Source organism: Chinchilla lanigera, unplaced genomic scaffold (genome assembly GCF_000276665.1).
Source record: "Chinchilla lanigera isolate Chin_1 unplaced genomic scaffold, ChiLan1.0 scaffold00079, whole genome shotgun sequence".
In the NCBI taxonomy this organism is placed as follows: domain Eukaryota; kingdom Metazoa; phylum Chordata; class Mammalia; order Rodentia; family Chinchillidae; genus Chinchilla; species Chinchilla lanigera.
The window spans coordinates 8,816,752-8,829,333 of NW_004955480.1; the positions used below are offsets into that span (position 1 = coordinate 8,816,752).

A 12,582-nucleotide genomic window follows, 5' to 3' on the forward strand; every position below is an offset into this window, starting at 1 on the left:
TCCCAAGGCAGACGAGAGCCCGAAGGGTAGGAAATGAGAGGAGGTGAATTTGGCAAGGAGAGCAGGAATCAGGTACACACAGAGAGCTTGATGGAATATGGATATTGTTTGGATTTTACTACGGGTTTTAAGGGGGGCAGAAATGTATTCACACCTTCAAAAGATCTTTCTTGCTGCCTGCCCTATGGTGAAGACAGTGGCAGTGGTTAGGAAGTTGGTGGTAACACCCCTGGATTTGGATAGAATGGTGATTATCGGATGTGTTTGAGGATACACTTTTACTAAGGAATCTTCTGAGATTAGAGAAAGAATTAAGGCAGCTCCTAGCTGTCTGTCTGGCTTTGGGTAAGCAGTGAAGCCATTTGCTTAAAATGACAAGAAATGAAGGAAATATTTAGAGAGACGGTGTGTGTGTGTTGGGGCAATGTAACTCATTTTCATTTAAGAAAATTTGGAAAATAACAAAGAATAAAATTCACCTTCCACTTGCCAAGTGCTCGTATTGGTGAGTGCATGTCAGTGCAGTCTTTTTTCTTTACATCTATAGTTTATTTGAATACATAGTACATAGCTGAAGGGATTTACTGAAGGCAGAAGACCCAGCGTGGGTATGAGTGGCACCAACTAACAGGCTTGTAGCCTGAATGGAACAAAAGGGAAGCAAAGAAGGAAGGCTGCTTCTGTTTCTTTGGAGGAGCTCCAGTCTTCACGTTCACCTTGGACATCATTCCCCGGCTTCCACCACAGATTCTTCATCCCTCCATCGCAGACTCCCTTTTCTGACACAAGCTCTCACAGGATGCTACAGTGAGATGCAGGCCTTGGGCCTTTGACAGGATCCTTCAGACAACCAGTGCACAGCCAGTCCTCTTGCACTCGCCCACACCTGACTCTGTGGATTACCATTGTAAGTCTATCTTGTATATCCCTATCTATTTATATTAAATTAAACCTGTTTGCCTGGTGATCACTGGCTGATGTACTTGTCTTGCTGTGTGATCTCAGGAATTTACTTGTGCTCCCAAACTTTATGTATTCTTCCATAAAATGAAGGGGATCTTAACCTGAAATTTAATGCTTTATTATGAAAATGGGATCTATGATGCAGATAATGTATTTAGCAATCCCTGGAAAATGCTGAGCACAGGAATTGCTCATTGTCATTAGGACTTATATGACTTTTTCTCTGGGATAAAGGTTTAGAAGAGGAATTTCTGTCCTAAAGTATTATACAAGATAACAGCAGGAAAAAAAAGGGAATGAATTTCTAATCCCTATAATAACTGCTGCGTTTTTTCCTAGAAGCACCCTGAATTTATTTTTTCTGGCCCTATGGGATGTAAGAAGAGAAAAAAGATAAGAAAAGATTCAAATAGTAAAATCAATAAGAAATTAGATCATACTCATATGTTTCAGAATATGAAATTGTCAGTGATTAAATATCAGAATTTTTCTCTATTATTTTAAGAAAATTCAATACTGCATTTCCATTGCATAGTGTTCTTTCTTTGGCAAAAGCATAATGTCACCTTATCACTCCAGAAATTGTCATCCTACCTTGGCCAGATGAATCCATGGATGTCTCACATTGGCTTGCAGTTGCTGATGACAGCAAAGAGGTGTGATGACAAAACGGGCTTAGCTGCTTCAAGGTAGATTTCACCTGCAGTTGCTATTGGGTTTGATTGTACTTTTGGCAAATCTGATCTTTCCCAGAGGTTTCACTTTTCCACATGGCCATGAATAAAAGTGCTTCTGGCCCTACTAAAGTCATCTGAAGAGTCAAAGAAGCCAACTAGTGGAAGAAGTTACACCAGAGACTGGGTCTGAAGTCAGCGGAACCTTCAGTCCAGCATAGGAAGAACTCAGCCTTGAGCTCAAGATGAGTGATCAAGTGAACTCCTTCACAGGAAGGGGCTTGAAAAGACTTGGCAACTTCAGCATGTGGAATAGTGAATGCAAGCCAAGGAGCCAGAAAGGTGCGAGGAACAATTTAGGAACCCGGTTAGCACTGATTAATGTCTTTGTCAAATCAAATTAATTGGCCCCAAAGCCAAATGACTTGGAATATTTGTTTGTTAATGAAGAAAAAAATAGCACCTAACAAGGACCTCCTCTGAGGACACTGGAAATGATTTGGCTCAGAAATAGCATCATGGAAAGAGCCAGAGGCAGAGAATAGTAGTTCTGGTCTACTTACATTGTCATCATATTGCCTTATTTCATAGAAACTGAGATACGCTATTACCAATACAAGTAAATAGTCTGTGAAATATGTTATAGTGCATAAAATGCTCTAAAATGTGCAGTGATCGTGTTCAGCTTAAACTCCTAATGAACAGATGATGAATAGAAGCTTAAAGAGGAGAGACAGCTAGATCAACAACATACAATAAGTTAGTAGTCCACTGTAGGACTAGAAGCTGCATCCTCTGACTCCCATGTTTTCTCTTAAACATAGAGCATGCCACCTTCATTCCCATAATATTAATACATATGGTAATTCCCACTTATTGGGCAATGAGCATTTGGACATGTCTCACTAAATCTGCACAAAACTTGGGGTGCTGCTGTAGTCAGCTTTCCAGGCACTGACACAAAATACCTGACATGTACATCTTAAGGAGAAGAGGTTTACTCTAGTTCATAGTTTCAGAGAGGTCTGTTCTTGATTGGCTGGACCCAAAGCAGAAATGGAAAATAGAAGTCCTAACAGAGGAAAGCTGTGCAACCATGACATCCAGAAAGCAGAAAGGAAGGAAGATTCAGAGAGAGAGCGAGAGTGAGAGGACAAAGGTACTGCCCCACTGGTCTACCTCCTCCATCCAGGCCCCACCACTACCAGCACATTCAGCTATAAACTCATCAATGAATTAATCCATTAAGATGCAAACAACTTCTGACAGCCCCACCTCTGAACACATGAGACTTTTGGTGAAAATTTCAGATCAAAAGCATAACAAGAAGTCACCTGATTATTTTCCAGATGGGAGGAGAAATTGTAAAACTCACTTGTGTCATAGAAGCAGAAAAAGAACAGACTGGAGGACCTCTGCTTCCAAAGTGCACATTCTCAGCCGATGGTCTACCTCACCTCCTGAAATTCTGTGGGAATTTCCATGGGAGACATTTGTTATGTTGCAGGAACCAGCTAAGTATCACACAAGCTTCACTGCTCTTAGAATCCAAGGAGATAGTCTCCTTATTCCTAGTTTATAAAGAAAAGACAGGCTCATTAATAAATAGTCAAGGAACTTAACTAAAGTCAAAGTTCAGATGGGACTACACTCCTGGCTAACTCCAAAGTATTTTCCTTTATATCTGATGAACTCCATCACACACAGATGCCATATAAATATTACAGGTATGTTCATAGCCTTGTTATCAGTAAAAACTGACTGTACCAATAGCCAATCACTATGAATAATTGCTGGGACAGATGGACGAGCACACTAAATTCTAGTGTGCTGAGAAGTAGTTCAATAAAATAATGGATTTGGGAGTAAAAAATTTGTAAAATAATGACATAAAACCAAACTGATGTATATCAGTGAGCTTAGAAGTGTGAGGAGATAAATATATATATATTTATATTTATACACACACATTCTGATTATATATACATTTCTTCAGAATGCCAGAATTTTCTTGCTTTTACTTATAAAGTTTAAATTCTCATAAAGGGCTATAACACATGTTGAACTTATTTAATGGTAGAACTCTTTCCTATGATTTTTTCCTTCTCCGAATACTAATTAGAATCCAGAATAAGGGTAGGAAAACTTTTCTGTAAAGGTTAATAGTAAATATTTTAGTGAGGTAGGCCATTCTGTCTCTTTTGCAGTGACTTTACTTTGACATAAAAGATGGGAGTAGCCACTGATAATCCATAAATGAATGGGTGTGGTCATGTTCCAAAAAGACTATGTTTATAAAGGCAAGAAGTGAAGGGAGGAACTCTCCATGAGCCTTGGATTCCCAGCCCCTGATCTCTAAAATTTAGATGATGTTGCCTTACTGTATGTATTTTATGTTCATAAACTGCCAGAATACAGTGCAGTTTTCTTTATCTCCAAATGTTTTAATTTTGAGTTAAATAATTAGATAACAACTATGTAATAAAGAGGTGTATAAAAAGTCTACAGAGATTCTTTAATTGAGACAATATAAATGATAGAAGTAGTTATTACAAATAAGATAAAGAACTTTAAGTACACTTTCATACAAAAAAGTCACAAAGTAGGGCTGTGGTTGGTAGAGCACTTTGTTTAGCATGCTTGAGGTCCTGGCTTTGAACTCTAACTTCACAGAAAGTGCAAAGTGGATTCTGTTATTAGTCTCCTAAAAATAAATAATATGCAAAAATCAATGGTGCTAAAATGACTATCAACAAAATTTAACTTGTATTAATAAGGAGAACACTAAATATGTACAGACTTGAAGTCTACATCATTAGAATGACAAAGTAGAATCCAAGTTAATCAATACTGTGCTCAATGACAAAGCACCAGAAGTTACTAAATTGGAATAAAGAACAAAACCAAGCTCCAAGCATTATCAAAATTATTTAAGTATATTCTGCATGTACTGCACATTCTGATAAAACATGAAATAGAAATAAGTATTATGAGTATAAGAAGAGATATGATTATATGGGAGTAATATGATTTTTACTACTTCACAAAAATCCAAATGAGGTACTTGGCCAAAATGCTATTAAAATTAATAAGAATTATGAGTAAAGAGGGTAGAGAGAAGATAAAAATATAAAAATCAATGGCATTCCTCTAAGCCAGCAAATTAGTTTGAATGAAAATATAAAGCAAATTCCTAATGCTTATTAATAATAAAATATCATGCAATAATTTTTACTATGAGAAGTATATGTTTATACATCTTTACTAAAATATACTTATAATTTGAATAAAAATATCGCTATACACCCCCAGGAACAGACCACAGATTGAAACTCAGCCTAAGCCCAGTGAGGACATTATAGAAGTCTTCAAGTTTAGTATCAATCAACATCAAGAGAAGAATAGCTGTCAGAAACTGAGCCATTAGTCACAGGTTATTGATGATAAAGAATATCCTAAGACCTTAGCAGGCATGGGATGTTGCTATATAATAATGAAAAACATTGTCTTATTTTTGTCCATAGTTCCTGGACAAACCCTTCTAATTTCCCAAGTGATCAAAGTATCTTTGTTATTCCTGAGTCACTTGAACTACACCCGGGTTTATGCTGATAGCCTATCTCAAATTGATTCCTCTATAGCTTCAGGATGGGAACTGGTCCCACATGATCAGAAGGTTGGGGCTTTGAGCCAAGTTGGTTGAACTTTGAGCCAACCTACAAGAAAGGGACAGGGGACCAATGATTTCACCAATCATACCTATGCAATGAAATTCCAAATAAAAATGCTGGCCATTGAAGCTTTTGGGGGCTTTCTGGCTGGAGACTACAACAATGTTCTGGGAAGGACATGCATCCTGATTCCCTGAGGAAAGGCATAGAACCCTTCAGGGTCCCTTCAGAACCCTGCTAGACCTTGCCTTGTGCATTTCTCCTTTTGTCTGTTCTGGGGTGTATCTTTCATAATAAAACTGTAATTCTAAGTATAGTATTTTCCTGGGTTAGAGGAGTCAGTATGGGAAATTACCAAGGTAGAAGGTGTCACAAGAAATCCTGAACTATGGCTAGTTCTTCAGACTGTACTTTTAGTCAGTGTCTGAAGTGAGGATAGTATTGTTGGAGTTTCTGCCCTTTAATTTGTAGGGTCTGCACAAATTCTGGATAATTAGTGCCAGAATTGAACCATTCTATACCATTTGTTATCAGAATAGATGGGAAATACTTTCTCTGACTAAATAGTACTATTTTTCTTTTAAAACAGTCTTATAGTAAAATGCCTCCTGGCCTTTAATAAGAGCCTATTTTTCTCTTACATGAAATTCCTGGGGCTGGATTTTTCTCTCCAGAATTTGAAGCTTCTAGAAAAATGTTCACCAAAATTTCTAACTCTCTGTAAGCAGCTCACAATCAATATTGTGATTTTGATATTTCAAATCAATCACTGATATGTCTAGTGATATAAATAAAAGTTAATATTGAGATCAAGCAGGACCATGAATAGTCTCATTCCAGTTCTGGTTAGGTATTGCCACCATGTAAGTTATGGAGAGCATCGGTTTCAGATCTCTAAGGATTTCAGAACTGTGGGTGAGGAATTCAGGACCTCCAAATGAATATTTGCTCTTGGTTTGCTGATCTGGAGTGCAGCCCAAACTCATTTCAGCAGAAAACGTTTTCTGTTTGTGTTGTTTGTTTTTTTCCAGAGGCTGGAAGATAATATTAGAGAAAAACGTATGATTTGAAACTTGCAATGCCAGAGGTACTGTTTGGAAAGGTGTTTGACAGTTGCGATGTCAAATTGCCAACAGAAAATTTGGAGCTCATCAATGGTTGATCAAAGCAAAAGTTCTTCTGCAAGGAATTTACAATAGCCCTGGGTTAACATAAAAAGAGACTCAGAAGGATGGGCTAGCCAAAGCAAGGAGTCTAACTCTCTGGAAGCAGCTCACAATCAATATTGTGGTAAGCAGGGAGTGACAGAGGTTAGCAATCTTGATATAAATGCCAGGGTGAACTGTGGTAATAGGGGGACTGGTGTACCCAAGGAGGCAGGGAAAGGAAAGCAGAGTTTTTAAAGGAGAAAGGAAGAGAGTTACATAAAGTGTATTGTGACAAAGAGAACCTAATTACAGGGTCTTATGGCAGAAATGACATTAATTAATTGAGCTGACAGTGTGTCAGGCAAGTGTTCTTATCTACTCACTTAGCTGTCCTCATAACTCCTGTAGGAAGTTGAGGTTTGAATCTTTGCAATGACTCCAGTTATCAGACAACTTGTTAACAAGAACCCTGTGGAAAGCCTTTGTACTAATTTTTATCACAAGCTCATGGGTATGAGAGCTCTCCCTTCTTAATATTCTTTTTCTTTCTTTCTTTCTTTCTTTCTTTCTTTCTTTCTTTCTTTCTTTCTTTCTTTCTTTCTTTCTTTCTTTCTTCTTTCTTTCTTTCTTTCTTTCTTTCTTTCTTTCTTTCTTTCTTTCTTTCTTTCTTTCTTTCTTTCTTCTTTCTTTTCGTTAGGTTTTGACACAAGTGACTCCCTTTTGATTCTGGCAACTTTCACCCCTCCTTATCCATGATTTCACTTTCCAATGGTCTGAGTTACCTGCAGTCTACCATGAATAAAAAAATATTAAGTGGAAAATTCCAAAAGTAAACAGTACATATTGTTTTAAATTGCTTAATGTGTTGAGTATTGTGATGAAATCTCATATGTTCCTGTTCCATTCTTCCTGAACCATGAATAATCTCTTTGTGCAGTGTATCCACACTGTATAACCATGCCCCTGATAGTTATCAGTTGTCTCAGGTATTTGATCAAATGATGAAGCATTGAATTTGTGTTCAAGCTACCTTTATTTCACTGAATAGTAGCCCCAAAATGCAGACTTTTTTTTACAGTACATTGTCATAATTATTCTATTTTACTATCAGTTCTTTTTAATGTCTTACTGTACCTAATTTATAAATTAAACTTTAGCATAGAAATATATATATGAAAAACATAGTATCTATAAGATTTGATGCTACCTGGAGTTTCAGGTATTGACCTTGGATCTTGGACCAGGGAACTAATGTATATGATAATGCAGCATATACAATTTTAATCTTGAATGGAATTACTATTATCAGAATCATTTCATCTGTAAGGCACAGATCTTTAAAAAAAACCCATGCTAGACAAAATAACAAAAGGAACCCATAGATTCCTCACCTTGATCTACACACACCCTCCTCCATTTATTCAGTGAAATAATTATCTGGGTACTGCTGTGAGGGGATTTTTACACATGTAATTAAGCTCATAAATCAGTTAAATTTACAATAGGAGACTACTCAGGGGGAAACACACTCCCAGCTCACTTGTGGGCTGGGAGGGAGGACAAGCTCCATATTATGAGCTTCTTACTGGGGCCACACATTGAGAAGTGTGAGCAGCCTCTAGATGCTGAGCATGGTCTCATGCTAATAGCTAGAAGAAAAGGAACCTCAGCCTCACAGCTGCAAGGAAATGAATCTTTCAGCAATCAGGAAAAGCAGCGAGCCTGGAAGAGAACCCTCACCCCAAATGTGAGCTGCAATCCTGAGTGACACTTTGATTTCCACCTGCGAGGCCCTGAGCAGAAATTCCAGCTCCACTGTGCTGAACATCTGACCTCCATAAATTGTGAACTCATACATTTGTACAGTTCAAAGCTGCTAAATTTGTGGTAACTTGTTACACAGCAGCAGAAACTACTATACTGCCAAGAAGTGAATACTGTGCTGCAGAAGAGCCATATGCTCGAATCCAATGTGTCTTGTTGGGAGGAAGTGAACATTCCAGCTGCAGTAGTGCTTGGAATTTCTATCAATGAAAATAGTGCTCAGAATTGCTATCAAGGAAGTGAAGCAATCCTAAGACACAAGAGTTTGGTGATAAAAGTCCTAGATATGTTCATTGACACATCAGTATGCATGATATTTAGTTACCTGTAATTAAGTAATTTAAAAATATGTTTTGGAGTGTTTTTTTGTGTGCCCTAAGATTGTTTTTCAGAATTATTGGTTATATCAGTAAATATATGCATATTATAAGTAGGTAGGGCAGATCATTAAAATAGTCTCTTATTTTCTTCAGTTTGTAATACTTATGATAATTTGTCAGCTTTTTAAAAAAATATAATTTGCTGCCCTTTTTTCCTTTTAAAAGAACATCTTTCTAGGCCTGATTTTATATTAGATACTTGGTATTCTTTTATAAATAGAATTCTTCAGAAGACAAAATATTTAGTACCTATAAAATGTGGATACCCAAGCAAGGACAAACTCCATAATTTATCTTTCCCAAAAGACAACTTGAGATAAACTTGGAGTAGTAGCCACTGTTACTCAGCACTCAACACTATCCTTCCTGCCTCTTTCTCAGGTTTTATGCAGATGTCCAGATTCTCAGCGCTCAGGGATGGCAGCCAAGCCCTGCCTCGTGCTACAACATAGTTGTCAAAACCAATCAGCAATTCCTTCTCTTTACAACTGACTGGGGGAGACATGGTCACAGGATGTCAATTTAGCAACGAGATGCATGGAAATGTCTTCAAAGAATATCCTTTTTGCTTCACTAAAGAAAAGGGAAGGAAATGACTTAAAATGGGACTTGAAGCAGGAACTTCTCTGTTTGGCTGTGAAAATTGCGACATGGTAACATAAAGGAATGACCTGCAGCTGAAGCAGGTATTGCCTGCTTCTCTGAGGCCAGACCAATGCAGAAATGTAAAGACTTAGAGATATTGAGGAACTAGGACTAGAAAAGTCCCGCTCTGTGCTTGTGCCAGTAAGGGAGTGAGTCATTTCTTATGGCTTAAGCCACTGTGTTGTTGGATGCTCTGTTATCAGAGCAGAAATTCTCAGGATAGATTAGGGATGCTAGAAATGGAGAAATAGAGGCTTCTGGAAATTCTGGAGGCTAGATGCTAATCCAGAGTATGATTTGATGTGAATGGTATGTGCTTTCATCCTGGGAGAAGATTTACCTAGAGTGAATAAGCAATAAGATTTGTTGAATGCAAGTCCCGTCAGAATTCTAAAGGGAATTATTTTTGGAAAATTGAGAAAAGGATGCAAATGATCCCAAAGATCATCTAAAAACATAAGTAAAATAACAAAATTTCTGAAAATGGAATGAAAAAGAAGTGTATTGTGAGGAGCCCTACAAAATACATATAGTTAGTTTCAATAGGTAACTTATTGTGGTCCATGTATAAATATTCACAACTGGCTAACAGCAAGGTAGAGCACAGAATAGACTCCACTGTCCACTAATAATAGAAGAAATCAAATTAATATATACTGTTTCATTTAATCATAAAATAATTCTAGGTTTACAGTGCTGATTCTGTGTGTGATGGCTGCTCTCATATTGATAGAGGTAATAAAAGTTGGGAGAATCTTTCTAGAAACTGGAAGTTTGTAGCAAGAGCCTGAAGTAAATCTGTAAACTTCAAATAATTGTAAATGCAATTATTCTGTTTTTGACCATATATCCTTAGGAAACAATTCTAAATATATGAAATCCTTCATGGAGGCAGATGTTTATTATCGTAATAATGAAAAATGGAAACAAATTAGGTTTGCAACATGCAGGGCATATTTAAGTCAATTATGGCACATTCACACTCCTCTTGTGCAAGTATTAAAAATGATGGTTATGAAGACTAAATTAACAATGAGAAATGTCTGTAATTTAATGTGGAAAAATGATATAAAATTAGATCCAAAATAGTTATGTCGTTGAAAAATAGCAACCATGGAACGTACAGGGAAGTGTTGGAAGTAAATGCAACACAATAAGAAAAACAGTTAGATCTGAATAGAGGGATTGCCACTTTTTTCCTTTTTTTAACATTCCAAATGCTTTCATAGTGAATCATTTTCAAATAGCAGAGTAATTGCCTTCAAAAACGTAAAACGTGTTATATTACTCAAGATTTTCTATCAAAGCAGAACCCAACAAGCAAATGGCTGTTGAAAATATTCATTTTTTATCCCCCATAAGCATTCATAGATAGGCTTAATTTATTTCAAAGTAGGTACTCAAAGAGGTAAGTGAATTCTTTAAGGTCTTTTAGCCATGATGGCAGTTCCGATGGGTTTATGCGTTAATCCCAAATATGACACTAGTTTTGTGACCTTAGGAATGTTGCTGTACTTGTCTGCATCTTACTTTACCCATCTGCAGAACGGGGTTAATAGCAACAGCTACCTTGTGTAGCTGCTCTGAGGATTAAATGTGATTATAAGCAGAACGGATGTTATTATGATAAGAGCTAAGGTTCAACCTCATAGCTTCCAGCTGCGAGTCAACGTACTACTTTCATACTTACCTGACTTATAAAATTATGCCATGGCAAAAAAGCAAATAAATACAATCAGCTGACAATTAACAGAGCGCATTTCTCAGAACTACCTTGTGCATAAGAGTCTGCTTGTCCCTGGGAACAGCTGTTGCTTCTTTTCCAAAGACCTTTGTGTAGTGGTGGTGTCCCGGTGCGCACAGGGCTGCTTTGCCCCGGGAAAGAACACCCCATTCCTCTGTTTCTCCTCCCTGGGCCGGTTCTTCTACTTCTTCCAAGGCCGGTTTCCCCGAGGGTGTCATATGTCTCCCCATAATGGGCCACTGCCACCTTGGGAACAATGTGCCAAATATTGAACAAAGGCTCTGTTTAGGTTTTGCTACTGGAGAGCTGAAACCAAGGGTCAAATTCCATTCTGGGTTTCTCCAAGTTCTATCCCTGTTCATGTCAGCACATATTTTTAGAGAATGCAGATTACAAAGTTTTCCCCATCCCACCCCCTGCCAAAAAAAAAACCAAAAAAAACAAAAAACTGCAGCTCTGTTAGGAAACTTCTATGTCTCTGCCACTGCACGGTGGAGTTTTATTTTTGTAGAGGAAACTTCTCTGTTAGCGGTGCTTTGTTTGAGAAACACATTCTTCCATACAATTGGAGTACATCCAAATAATCACTGCTCACAGGGCCCCATGGAGTGGGTAGGTTTCCATTTTACTAGTAGAAACTGAAGCTCAAAGGGTCATTGAAAGACCATCGTGTGAAATTCAAAGGGTCATTGAAGACCATCATGTGACTCTCCCTTGGGATGCTTTAGAGCAGGAGTGCTGAACTCTGGGGCCAGAGCCCTATATTGGTCTATGCTCTATAGAGTAGGAGATATGTAGGGGTAGGGAGCAAATCTTCCTTATTTACAGCTGCTTTCCATCACTTGCATTACTGCCTGAGATGTGCCTCCTGTCAGACTGGAGGCAGCATTAGATTCTTCTAGGGGCATAAACCTTACTGAGAACTATACATGTGAGGGATCTGGGCTGTATGCTCTTTATGAAAATCTAATCCTGAAAACAACCTCTACCTCCATCCCTGGAAAAACTGTCTTCTATTGTCTTCCACAAAACTGGTCCCTGCTACCAAAAAGGTTGAGGACCAGTGCTTTAGAACACTTGATAAATTGAAGCCAACTGGTGATCTTGCTGTCTGGACCCCACCTCACAGCCTGCCCATTCCAATTTCAAAGTACTTCATTTTATTTGGAAATTCTACACAAGCTGAGTGGGTACATTACTTCTTACGGTCTTTGTATGTCATTCAATAAGAATATTAATATGAGTTATACAATCATTTTGTACAGAACAGCATGCTATGTGAATTACTTAGTCCTAAATTAGGAGGTAATAGATTTTTGGAGAATGTTCTAGTACTTTTCCATACATGCTTGAGATCCACTGTTAATCCTCCTCTGTTTTGCTCTGTGACAGAAGAGGCTACTCTGGGCTTCTTCACTGTCAGTCCTTATCTTCTGACTTGGCCTCAAAGAGCTCAGTTGTCTTATTATCATTCTCCCTAAGAAGAGGTCCAAAGTAGGATTCATGTACAGATTATTTTAGCAGTGGTAGCAG

General features: G+C 37.8%; 1 long non-coding RNA gene across 5 annotated transcripts in view; it reads right to left on the reverse strand.

Moving 5' to 3' along the window:
• The window catches only part of LOC102019271, a 115,733-nt gene extending 104,516 nt beyond the window's left edge, over positions 1-11,217 (reverse strand). For 4 of the 5 annotated variants that reach the window (XR_001230897.1, XR_001230899.1, XR_001230896.1 and 1 more), the window contains exon 1: positions 11,079-11,217. This is a non-coding gene — a long non-coding RNA (uncharacterized LOC102019271). Of the gene's footprint in view, positions 1-3,012; positions 3,209-11,078 lie in introns of all 5 variants that reach the window. The other variant, XR_001230895.1, reaches the window with a different exon arrangement.
• Positions 11,218-12,582: the final 1,365 nt, after the last annotated feature.